Source organism: Passer domesticus, chromosome 12 (assembly GCF_036417665.1).
Source record: "Passer domesticus isolate bPasDom1 chromosome 12, bPasDom1.hap1, whole genome shotgun sequence".
Classification (NCBI taxonomy): Eukaryota; Metazoa; Chordata; class Aves; order Passeriformes; family Passeridae; genus Passer; species Passer domesticus.
The window spans coordinates 20,322,414-20,336,016 of record NC_087485.1 but is presented as its reverse complement, the minus strand read 5'-3'; the positions used below and the strand labels follow the sequence as shown (position 1 = coordinate 20,336,016).

The window sequence follows — 13,603 nt, the reverse complement described above, 5'->3', positions numbered from 1 at the left end:
GAAAACCACTTGCAGAAAATGTTCAAATTTTTACCAATTGTACTGATGGTAAATAACACAAGAGTTTTATGCAAAAGGAGAGCTCAATTATTTTGAATAAAGTATTGCTTTACATCCTAGTAGGTCATTAAGCATTGCTTTACATCCCAGTAAGTCACAAACTTGTTGGTCCAAAGAAGGTGTTGGGTTTTGTTTGAAGCAGAACCATCAGCCATAGTCAGAAAGGAGAAATTTTAATTTCAGCAGTGGTGGTGATGTTATTGGGAAAATGTGAGGAGTTCCTGACTTCCTTCCCCCTGGGAGCCATGATCCCTGATTCCTGACAGACAGGGCTTTCCTGCCAGGCTGCCAGGTGTCTCTGGTGTCCCAGCCCCAGAGGGGATTTCAGTGGACACAGCCTGTCCCTACCAAATTTCCAGGAATTCTGCCCACAGGTATGTGCTGGCAGCTCCCAGAGCATGGGGGCAGCTCAGCAGCTCTGGCAGGAGCAGCCCAGGAACCTCTCCAGGACACACTGTGTGAACAGCAAACCCTGCCCCTGCCTGAGGAGCACGGGAGAATTTCCTTTCCCAGGAAATAAATACCTCTGAAGAAATGCATTGATTGCAAATACAGATTGAGCAAATGATGCCCTCAGCTGGAAACTCTAAAGGCTGCTGGCCAGTGCTGTGGCACCAAATTTCCAGGTAGGGAGGTACAGAATCTCCTGTCAGAATCCTGAGCTCTCAAAGGATGCAAAGGCATCAGAGAGCTGTGGCTGTGGCCGCCTGCACCACCCCTCCAACCCCAAAGCAGCAAAGAAACAAAATAAACAACAACAACAAGATATAAATTATTTCTGTCACTGTTAAGTTAGTCTGCCCACAGACCTGGGATAACCTAAATTCCCCAGGGAGACAAGAAGATCTTCAGAACAAGATGAAACTTCAGCCAAATGCCAGCCAGAAAATGGTGCCACCACCAAGGCCAGAAACCCCTTCAGTCCCCAGCCACAGGAGCTGTGGGGGAAGCTGGCCACTTTTAAATCAAATTACAGGTGAACAGACTGCAAACTGCAAAACAAGCAGCAGTTTGGGGGGGTTTTATCCCCTCTCGCTGTAGGGCTTGAAACTGATTGCTCCAAAACAAACATTACAGGTGGCTTAAATCTGAAAGCCAAAAATGGAGACTACCATAAATTATGAACTTATAAATTATCAATTAGGAAAGAATGTTCTTTGCTGTCCAGTAGAAAAATTCAGATTTTATGACAAACATGGCAAACACCTTGCACTGTAACAAAATTAATTAATTTGTGGGGTTTAGAGCGATAAAAGTGGCTTTCAAAGCAGTTTTGGTATATGTAACATTCATTTGCCTGAAGATCTCGGATTCTACATAGAAAATTTCAAAGAAAATGTAAAAATACATAATTTTGTTAGTTGTCCTCCTGGCAAGGCCTTCTGCCATACAGGGACTAAACTTCCCTTCTGCTACAAAATTAACCAAAGAAACTTCAGCTGAATCCTGCAGTCATTTTTCATCCTAATCTTCTGTGCAGAACTTTCCTCATGGCTCAAACTCCAGGGTGTCAATTGGAAACCCTCCTGTCTAAACAGCCTTGATTTAATGAGACAGAAATCTGACTGTGAGCTCCAAATACAGAGCCCTGTTCTGCTACAGATGTCTTCACCTGATGCTTTTGAAACCCATTAATTTAAAAATATTTAGATTTCATTTCTTTAGAAGAGGCAAATTAGCACACATGCAGCTATAGAAGTACTTTTGCTATAGGGATCAAAGCAGTATTTGCAAAATAATGTGCATATTTGTCCTTATTTTTTGGTAAACATCCCTTTTTTTTCTTTTTTCTTTTTTTTTTTAGGTAGTGCTCAATAAATTCTTACCCTCCTGTGGCTGTACTGCAAATCCCTCCCTTTCATTCAAGGTCTGTGTACTAACCTGGATATTGCTGTCAGAGCTTACCAGGGATTTATAGAAGGCCACATTACATTGCTACAGAGCTGCAGTTTCTAATTTCATTTACACATCACAAAGTCCCCTGTGCTAAAGAGCAGCAGAGAGAAGTAGAGGCCAAATCTGGTCACTGAACTAAATGTTTATCTTCTGCTAATTATTTTCAAATGACATGTAATGGAAATAATTTATTTGTTGGCCTATTTTTGTCTCATTAGCAACACTTGTAATTTCAATTAGGTTAATTAAGTGAAGTTCCACCAGCCAGGCAGCCTCAATCTTTTATTCCTTGCAAATTTTGTTCCTTCTCTGATGAGTCAAGAAGAGTTTTGTTGTTAGGGTGTTGAGAGTTGTTTTGTTAAACAGAGGGATTTGCTAAAGCCTGCTGGGGTCAATTCAGTCATCAAATGAGAAATGCAATTGAGAAGAAGGAAAAGGTAAAAGGTGTGAGGAGAAGAAAGCCACAGGGGAAGAAATGATGCAGGGGGTCACCAAAAAGAAGACGACATTGCTTATGGTGGCTCCGTGGGGTGAAAGATGCTAAATAATAAATAATAATAAATAATAAATAATAAATAATAAATAATAAACCAAACCCTAACTTTTAGGAAGACATTTTATTTCAACTGAGGGCAGACTGGAACCTGTAGCACAAACTATTCCAGCTCTGACTTGAAAAAAAAAAATCTTCCATTCTTTTCATTTCCTTCTCTGAATAATTTTAGTGCTAACATGTTTTGTCCTCTGAATTTGTTACTCAAAGTCCCATTTGGTAAAAATTGCCGCTGCATGGGAAGGCACCAAAGATCAGCTGGAAATAGGAGCAAGGGGCTGCTTCAGGCTGCAGGTTCCAAACCTCAGCTTCAGAACAGAAATAATGATCTCACTGCTTGCCACAGAGCTGGGGGAAGCTCAGTGTTACTTTGAGATGTGACATTATTCCATTATTCCACATACACATAACAAGTAATAAGCACCCCCCCCCCCCCCAAAAAAAAAAAGAGCAATAATACTTAGATAGTGAGTAGATACTTTATTTAAAGGGTTTTTTTCAGACTAATACCTAGTATACCAGGATTTCACCAAAGCCACCTCCAAACAGGGATTAAAGCAGCAAAGTCTATTTGTGTGCAGCTCTATAATGAGTGTACAGCAGCAGTTTATGCATTTTAAGGTCACACTTTCAAACTGGAAACCCCACAGCAGATCTGACAGGTTCATGTGATTAAAGCAGGATAATAAGGATACTAATTAAAAAATAATAGCCTATTCACTACTCTGGGTGAGTGCAAAAATTTAGTCTTGAACACAAGCCCTGCACACTGTTACAAAAGTCCTTGTTAAAGATATTAAAGTGCATTTCAAGAACTGCTTATTGACTGGCTTCCACAATACACCCAATTCTGTACAATTCTGCACAAGTACATCTAAAACAAATTTCACTTCTGAAAGAAAATATTGGAACAAAGAGGCATTTATTCCTTTGGCTCTTTTCTTCCACTGTGAAAGCTGTAGCCATGCAAATATCCAGCTGCCTTTATTTTTAATAAGCACTTACATGGGGATATCTTGGTACTGCTGAGGAACTTCAGACAGCTCTTGGAACAGATGGAAGATTTACAGTACCTGAACACTGCTAAATACTGTTCTTAATACTGATCTGAATTTTAATTCTTATTTTCCTACGAACCAGGTAAACCTGAATTAATTCTATTCTACTCAGAGATGAATTACCAGGCCTGCATTCTGCTTTTATTTATCTTGAGTTTTTTATCCATTTCAAAATTGAATAACCTTCACTGAAGACTGTGCTTATCTCAGACATGGATGATTTAACAAAATAATAAGAACTGATATTTTATCTTAGCAGCTCCTGAAAATTTTCTAAACATTCTCAGGATGAGACTCCATTTTCATCACCTCATCTTGAAGAATAAGAGCATCACAGGTACAATTATTTGCTTTCTTAATGGTATTCTCTCTCCTGTCACAGTGTTGTGGTAAGTTCAGACACTCAGGAATAAGGAATTTTAAATCCAGAGGAAAATCAGTGATAAAGTTGTGGTGAGGGGGGATATTCTGGAAACATCCCATCCTCTGCACTGTGGGTGCATCTCAGCAGGACAGGATATCAGTGGATAATCCTTTCTTTGGGATCCATTCCAAATTTACAATATCATGTAACTCAACTTGGAGCAGAACTGTAGCCCTGGGGATTATCTCAAGGGATTTGATTGAAATTCACTTTTCTGGAGAAACTCCTCAGCATTCTTTGGGAATCAAATATAAACCAGCCTTATTTCCCACACCTCTCACCTTGTATTTCTCTGTGCTCCTAATAGTCTGGCATTAAATGCTATACAAAGAAGGAATATCAACCTAGACATGGGATTTTTAATTTTGCTAATGCTCAGTCATAGCTCAAAAGACAAAAAATGCTTTATCTCATGCCACTGTATCCTCACTGAACTTTTTCAAGGACTGTGCCCTGCAGAATATAATGGACTTCTAACCCATTTGTTAGAAATGTAGGAAAGTCCAGGAATTTCCTCTGTGCTTTGTGGAAAACCATAATCTAGCATGGGAGAAAGGACTGGGGCTGTTGTCCTTCCTTACTCCCTTTTTTCAGTGCAACATGGAGTGGTTTCATAGGTGAATTAATGCACTGTTACCCCTCTTTGACAAAAGCAGAGCAGTCACTTAACAAATAATGTGCCAGTACTTGTGAAACAGAACTGCCTATTGTACCTCCAAAACAAGCAAAATAAAAACCAATTCTCTCCTGAAAAAAATATCCTGAACTGCATTATTTCTTTATTTTCAAGTCGTTCTAACCCTGACTACGAATACTGGGGCCAAATATTTATGTCACACAAAATATCAGGGGATATTTATTCCTTAAGCTGATGCTGGCTGGTTCAGGAGAGTCTTAGCTCTGCTAAAAATCTGAAATTAAGTTAGACCCTACAAAAGCTTGGACCAGCTGATAAGGATGTAGATAAACACACAAAAAACCAACAAATGCTGAGCCTCAGCTCAAAAGTTCCAAGAATATTTGAGCATCTCATTTAGTGATAAATTTAGACTTTTTAACTCCTTCTTCCACTCCTGCTTTGCTGGTCTCTTCCCTTCAAGAGCAGATGGCTCAAACAGAAGATACAACTCCCGAGTCCTGCTGTCACTTGCTCACCTGACCTCAGTGACCTCTGGAATGACTGTAGGAAAAAACCCCTTTGGCCTTTATCAAGTGTTCTGAAATCTGCACACGAGCAGAGATTAATCAATATCTCTCTCAAGCCCATGTCATTAAAATACTCGGCCATTTCTTGTTCTCCTTATCAAATGTTAATTATTGACACACAAATACTTCCAGCCAGAGATGCTCTTTAGGATGCCCTCAGGGTTGATTCACTCAATATTCCTTTTGGTAAAAAATATTTCAGTGGAATGCTTATTATCTTAGGAATTTCAATTATTTTGATAATAGAAATTTTAATTATTTTCATAAGAATTTTATTTCCTTTGAATGGCACATGAACAAAGTAGGTTTGGGTTTGTTATATTTATGTCTTCTTAAAGGTTTTATTCTTATGTCAATAAGGCTTAAAACTTTCCCATTATCTGGTGTTCTGACACTGAACTTCTGAAAAATGTTAAATGGTTTTAACAATGCCAAATAAATGCATTCTCAAAAAAACATACACAAAAGCAGTAATTTTTAATGGTATTATTATGTAAAAACATCACACTACTCATCAACATTTTAAGAGCTCATTGAAATAATGAAGTGGCTCCAGTTATTTCCATTAAAAGGTTTATAAATAATATCTGCTGTTTGGTGCATTAGGAGAGCATACCAGGGTAATAATTGAAATGTCAATATATCTTCCTGGTGAAAGTTTCTACTTCTGAAACAGCACCTAGCTTCCTGTAGGGAGGACATGGAATTCCCACTTCGTGCTCCTTTCCACTGCTCATGATTTGAGCAGTGGAGCAAAGCCATTCTGTTCTTGCCATTCCCACTCAATTGTTTCTCCAGTATTAAATAAAACCACATGCAATGAAAAAAATAACTATTTCCCACCCACTCACGTAAATACAATCTCTTTAAAGACACACACAACCTTAGAGCCCTTCTGCCTGATTTTTCTTCCCTTTTTCATTTTGACTCAATGGCAATCTAAGAAAGGGGGAGCAAACAAGGCAAAGATAACTCAGACGTGAAGCTGCTCCAACAGCATAATAAGAAATGATGAAGTGTCAGGTCCATCACCTCTATTGTTGTGAGCAGGCTCCTCATTATGCTGAAATCTTTCCTTACAAAGAGTTTTCAGTTACATAACGGGATTTTTCATGAGCAATTTAGGAGCTGACATTGTGGAGAAAAAGAGGAGCTTTCAGAGGCTGCTGTCTCTGGCTGTTCCATGATGCACCTTCTCATTTTCATTGAGCACATTCTCCTTCAGAGCCCCTTGGAAACCTTGTGGAATCTTACTGGTTATGGAACTGGAATGGTGATTGTTTTCTGTCAGAGACCCAGAAACAAAGAAAAAATCTGGGTTGGTATTTTCCACAGGAAATCTGAGAGAGCAGGAAAGAAAAGACACTTAATGCCACACACCAAGCTGCCTTGCCATGCCATCAGTGTCCTTCTGCACCCAGATGGGGCACCCAGTGAGGATTTTTATGGTAAAGGCACATTGACCTTCATCCTCCTCAGCTCCTCCTCTATGCCCAGCTATCCAAATCTCTGTCTGCTGCTACTGAAGAGTTTATGAATTGCTGGTTTTCACCCCTTTCTCCTGGAGCCAAACCTCTCAGGTGCTGATGAGTCAGAGGACGTCCTGCAGGAAAGACAGTGAGAGATTTTTGCTATGAAAACCAGGCCTGATTGAAGTCTTCTTCAGTCTCAGACATGCTGAGCAGATAAGGGCATTTTGCTCCCTGAAAACTGATGAGATTTTTCAAAATATGCCAAAATTAAGTACCCTGTATTTTTTTGATACCTAATCAAAGTCACACATCAAAGTTTGTGAAAGAGATGAATGCATAAGGAGGGGAAAGAGGGTTTATTATTTAATAGAGTGTAAAAGTCTCTTAAGTCTTTCTCTACATCAAAATCTGTCAGATGGTTTTAAAAATGAGATCTTACGTGGCTGATGTCCTGATCAAAGTTTCAGAACAGCATTTAAACATGAATGTCTGCAATGGCACAACACAGAGACCACACAGGTAGATTTATTTGCTATTATTGCTGCATTTCTGTTCTCTGAGTGGGATTCATAACATGAAAAGTCACAACAGAAAAATTCATTAGGACTCAGCACACTGGTGTGAGTCCAGTCCTCACTGCTGTTGATAAGACAAAAATTAGGTTTCAAGTATTCTTATGCAAATTTCCTCTGCATGAAAGAGTTTTCAATGAATGTAAATCTGGCACTGCTATCAGTGTAAGTGGCCTGAAATGGATCTTCCCCACCTAGGAAACAGATGGCACCATAATGGCATGGATGGGAATGGAGAAGAAAGGAAAACAACAAGAAAGCAAAAGAGATTTGGGTAGAAAACGGGTGATTTGAAGAGAGGCAAAAGCCACTGGCAAACAGAGCTTGGTGTTTGAGGCCAAGGCATGGAAAAGCAGGGAATTTGTGCTACAGCACAGCTCTGGGGCTGGGACTGCACAGGAACAGCTCCAGGTGCTCCCACACACACCTGGCACTCCTTGAGGTGCTCCCAGCAGGTTCCTCACCCACCTGCCCTCCAGCCCTGCCCCAGGGCAGTGCCTGGCACAGGGGCACTCAGGGTCTGCAGCCCTGCCCAGGACACCGCAGCCCACCCTGCAAGGGCCCTTCCTTCAGAGCTGAACACACAGGAGCTGGGCTTGGATCATCTGGCAGCTGTGCCTGGGTGTATCCTAAAAGCATCCAAAGTACCCTAAAAAGTGTCCAGAAGTTCCCTAAGAAGTGTCCAGAAGTTCCCTAAGAAGTGATGCCTCCCCAGTCCCACTGCCCCTCTCTGCTGTGCTCCTTCCGACAGAGGAGGACACAAGCACAGGGAGCTGCACCCAGATCTGAACAAAGTTTTTATTAGTTCAATGGCTCTATAAATAAATTACAAGTGAAAATGTTAGGGATATCAATGAAATGGATTCCACCTTTTTATTTTTAAGAAATGCACAATTTTTTCCTCCAAACTAATTAGGCTGATAACCCCTGCTGCAAGGTACAGCTCTTTTCCTGACACCTCCGAGTTCAGCTGACTCTGAACTCCATTTTGTTGAACCCTGTCCTCACTTGTTTCAATGGCAACAGCCTGCAAACACAGAAAAATACCCACTTTAATTAACTTTTACTCCTTTCCAGGGGGTGTTAAAAGAAAACCAAGAGCTATTACAGAGACAAAGTGAGCGAGCCTTCCAGGCAGTGAAGGCTATTACATTCAATTGTTTGGCAACACTTCTATTCAAGACTAACAATTTCAGAGACTTATGTTCTTAATAGAGCAGGCTAAAACTCTTCTGATGAACAATTTGCCATCAAAAACTGCTGATTTTCTGGATCAAAACGTTCTCTGGGAATGTTTATTCCACTAAAACTTGTGACAAGCAGGCAGGCTGGCTGGAGGGCTGGCAGCTTGGCTTGGAAGGCTGCCTGGGAGCTGGGCTGGCAGAGAGAGGCAGGCTGCCTGCCCAGCGTGTCCTGCCCAGAGCTGCTCCCCTCCTCTCACAGGTCAGACACATTATGCATTATAATCATTTTTATTAGCGAATTTGTCAACATTTCTAAGCAGAAAACACAATAGATCAGTTCAATGCAATGTGTTTCACAATGTGCTCCGGTACATTTGGCATTAAGATTTTCTTTGGTTTTTTTTTTTTAAGTTGCTTAAATATTTTCATGTGTGAGATACTTATATTTTTTGTTCTAATTCAAAGCAATAATAAAAAACTCCAAGTGAAACACTGGAGCTTCTGCAGAATGGGAGGTCCTGGTTTCAACCCCACAAACAATTCCTTGTTCCCAAACAAAAGCATATTAAGCTATGGTCTTTCTACAGACAGAATTTGAAGACAGTTGCTGGACAATATTACCTTTACTTTTCCAATAAGGCAAGGAATGTATTAATTTGTTAAAGATTAATCACTTATGGAAAGGGTTACTCTCTTTTCTTATTCATTCTAAACTGACCTATTCTTTTAAAAAGCGAACTGTTACCATTAAAATCACCATAGTTGACACTAGCAGGACTTGGAAAACCCAGATTCTGGTTAGAGAGATAAAAGGCCTTAGTTTCTACCTTACATTAGTATATATTTAATCATACTGTCAGGAAAAATCTTCTATCTCCAAAATCCTGACCACAGTTCAAATTACATGAACAACTTGTAGATGTTGCCCTTACTAGAATAATCACTCTTAAAATTTCCAATAAACTAAAATAAGTTATTCAATTATGGCTTCATTTTTTTTGCAAACTTTCAGGGAAAGTCTGGTTTTGGGGTGGCTTTTTTGTTTGGTTTCTTTTGTTTCAGTTGGTTTTTTTTTGTTTGTTTTTTGGCACTGGAACCACATATAGGTTTTGGACATTCTCTCACATGAGATGTATTTAAGCCTTTTTGTTCTGTACGGACAACAGCCCATGAAACACACAGAACAGAACCCAGAACAGAACCCAGAGAATTCAAAGATTTGCTATCAAGATATTTTACACCACTGGTGAATTGTTTCTACCAGAAATAAAATGTCTTTTACCAGTTGGACACCACCACTTTGAACATCTCCAGAAACATTCAGCAGCAGCAGTAGAAACCTGGGTGTGAAGAACTAAAAGCTGACTTAGAACTGGTGAATGTCTGTTTGTTTGGGACTCTTTCTGTTCTGAAAACCCCTGGTTTCCATGATCTCCAGAAGTCACTGTTTGTACTCAGAGCATTTAAAAATAACTTTTCCCTTGCCCTACGCAGCAGTTTTGCTCCCTGCATTGCAAACACTAAATTTAGCAGCCATGAACTCATGTGGGGATGGAAAGGTGACACAAGCACAGTGACACAAGCAGGATATATAGATTAGGGAGTATTTATAGACCAAAAAACCCAATAAACCCTTGCCAATATTGCCTGACCCATGAGGGAAGGACAATCATGAAATTTCTTTGTCTATGTGTTATGTCCACACAAAAATTGAAATAAATTCTACCCCTGCAGTACCAAATTACCAAGGAAAATACAAAATGCACTACTGATGCGATGGCTGTGCTGCATGAGAAATATCAAAAAGGTCAGGAATAACAGAAATAAAACACCTACTTGACAAAACTCCCATTGCAAGGAGTGGTGCGGGTGATTGACATAGGTGATGCACACAGCTCAGCTTAGAGCCATAAAAATTACAAGAGAAAGAACTCCTAAATTAGGCATTAAACCTGCAGGTAAAAAGGTAAATATTCTATTCCCTCTTAGTGTCACCCCTTCCTTTGAGTCAATATTGATTCAAGCTTCCCATCACAACTGTATTGTTTTATAAAAGAAAGCCATGCTGGAGTTAATCACAACCAGGCTTCCGAAACCCGAAGAAGAAATGTCGTGAACATTTCAAACACTGAAAGATTCCATAAAACCCAGTTTGTGTTGGGTTTCCACCACACTTACATATCCTTCATTTCCCACTAGGAACCAATGTGTGACTTTACTGGGCACTCTTCAACAGCTTCCATGGGATGCAGACACGAAACCTCAGTTCCCTGTTTTTGTTAAGGAGAACAGGGCAGGACCCTCCAGTCATCCCACCTTGTTCCCAGGTGTGTCACCCCAGCAGAGGGGCTCCTGGACCCCACCTGGGCAGATAAAGAAGAAGCTTCTGGTCAGCAAACCAAAACCCACCTGAGCTGTTCTGCAAACCTTCCAGTGGAGCACATGGCATGGCCAACATCTGCTTTGTGAATGAGGCTCAGCCACAATTACAGGGTGAGGCCTCAGCCTCTCTTGGGAGGTTTTTCTGTGGGTTTAACAACTGCAGGATAAAAAGATGTGACAGAGCTGACTTACCTTCTCACTGGTGAGAACTTTTACTCAGGCAGAAACAGGATTTCTTCAAAGCACCAGAAGGCCAAATGCTCTTTTCTTTAGCCATATGAGGGAAGAGATGACATTTGAGATTTTTGGACTAAAGAAAGCAGAACTGGCTAAAGGCACCCACTTTAAAAACTGTTAAACTTTTCCTCCTCTCTACTCCATCCCCCAGACCCTTTTTTCACCTCAGGATCTCCAGCCACCTGCAGCAGACCATCACCTCATCTAAATCATCAGTCCCTACAAACATCACCTCAGCTGATGTAAATCACCCTAGTCCATACAAACACAACCTGAGCTGATATAAATCACCATGGTCCATATAAGCAAACAAGATTCTGAACTTGCTATCAAGTGCAGATCTGCCACAAAATTTACTCAGCTTTAAATCTTGCCCTGGAAATCTCAGAAAGGATTTGGAGAATTTGTTAGACCAAGGTGTCTAACAATGCTCCATAAGTTTAAAATTCTGTGCTTTGCAAAACAACTCCCAGCCATAAGGCGAGTTTCACAAATGAACTTTGGTGAGGAGAGTTCATTAGAACTGGCTGAGTTACCGGGGAGATTCTCTCCCCTGCAGTTTTAAAAGTGTGGGGTTTCTGCCCTGCACACCTTAGCTGAACAGCTACAGAGGCTTTAAACTTTGGGAATTACATGAAGGAAACAAAACCAATCAGATTTAGCACCCAGGGCAGCCCACAGGGCAGTGCCAGCTTTCAGAACTGAGACTGTGAACTTCTAGAATTGTACTGTTTAAACTGCACAGGAAGCTCTTGTGGGTGTCTGTCTTCTCTTAATCAAATGTAAGTTTTACTGGCTCATTACTGCCAATTAGGAAAGATTTGTCTTTAAAAATTTATTGAATGCTGATGAAGAAAAACACAAACTCTTATGAAGCACAATATTAGTTAGATGTCAGACTTTAGAGTAAACTCAGAGAATGCATGAACAAGAGTAAATATTCAAGTTTTCCATCAGCTGTGTGAGATCATCAGAGCCTCTACACTTTGCCTATCATTGAGGAAGCATTTTCTTTAACCCACAGGTTCAGGGCTCTGACCTGAACCCCTTTCCCTAGGAAGCAAGGAACACATGAGGGATTCAGCAATTCCCCTGAATTGCTGGAGTCATCATCACCTTTCAAAGTCAACCTCTAATCAAAGTTCACCCAGAATCACAGAATCATGGAGTGGTTTGGGTTGGAAGGGACCTTAAAGCCCATCCAGTGCCACCCCTGCCATGGCAGGGACACCTTGCACTGTCCCAGGCTGCTCCAGCCCCAGTGTCCAACCTGGCCTTGGGCACTGCCAGGGATCCAGGGGCAGCCACAGCTGCTCTGGGCACCCTGTGCCAGGGCCTGCCCACCCTGCCAGGGAGCAATTCCTCATTCCCAAGATCCTAGCCATCCCTGCCTCTGGCACTGGGAGCCCCATTCCCCCTTGCCCTGAGCCCCTTTGCAGGCTGCTCTAAGGGTCCCTCAGGCCTGCCTGGCACAGGGCATTTTTGTGATTACAGCTGCCTTGCTCACCTGTCCTAATACAAAATACCCATATTAAGATACCTGTGACCTTAAAATCCTTAAAGGCAGATTTTCTTCTTTCATGTTCCCCTGAACAAGCTTCACTGTCTTATTAACAATGTTGTTTCATTTTCTAGGGGTGTTTCTTCTATGGGGAGTTTTTTGTTGCTGTTGGGTTTGTTTTGGTTTAAAAAACAAAAACAACCCAAGCCCAATTACAGTTATGACTAAAAATCATTAAACTGGTCTTGTTTCTGGCATTTCAAGTGCTTGGTTTAACATAAAGTATGGCCTGTTAAAGCACATTGTATCTGAAGGACCCCCAATGTTCACAGCTCAGGCTTTTAACACACAAATTCTCAAAGTCACAGAGAATTTTTTTATTTACACATTACCTAAAATGCACCTTTGACATTTTAGATTGCATTTTATTGCTGTATAACATACAGTGACAGAGAGACATGACAATTAGTTCCCAGATAACTGGAGAAAAAAACTTTCCTTTTCTTTTGCTCACCTAAACACATTTTTATTCCCCAATCCCTCCTCAGTCCATGACTTTTAGAAGTCCATTAAAAGGAACAACTCATGAACTTTCTGAGAATCCATTTTCCATGGTGGGAAAAAAAACCACACCCTATTTTTAAAAATCAGATTTGAAAAAAGATAACCTAGAAATGTAGTTATGAACATCACTTTTGTCTGTAAAATTCTTCAGGCTCAAGAAAACTTCCAGGCAGAAGTTAAACAAGGAGCAGCCCAGCAGATAGGTCAGGATGTGACCACGCTTTCTGGCAGGAATTAGAAGCAGCATTCTAACATTTGAAGCCTCAATCAGTGTGTTTATTGACTTTCTGTGTCTTTTATTATCTGCCTTTTCACTGATAGATAAATGAAATTAAAGGCTTATTTTATCTTGATGTAGAATAAAAACAATTTAGGGCTTATCAGAAATCTTGGGTTTCAGCCATCAAGTATTCTCTGAATTAGATGCTGACAGGCTGATGTGAGTATTACTTATTATCTTTATACTTTTTTAAGTTGACCCTTTCTACAAAAAT

At 40.5% G+C, this 13,603-nt stretch overlaps 1 long non-coding RNA gene across 2 annotated transcripts; it reads right to left on the bottom strand.

Moving 5' to 3' along the window:
- Positions 1–5,668: 5,668 nt before the first annotated feature.
- LOC135279607 (uncharacterized) lies at positions 5,669–11,553 on the bottom strand. Of its 2 annotated transcripts, XR_010346836.1 has the most exons (3): positions 11,000–11,550; positions 6,578–6,800; positions 5,669–6,481 (listed from the first exon to the last, which is right to left on the bottom strand). It is a non-coding gene; the product is annotated as an uncharacterized LOC135279607 (long non-coding RNA). The 2 variants fall into 2 exon arrangements; XR_010346835.1 differs by having other exon boundaries at positions 5,669–6,800; positions 11,000–11,553.
- Between the last annotated feature and the right edge of the window lie 2,050 nt (positions 11,554–13,603).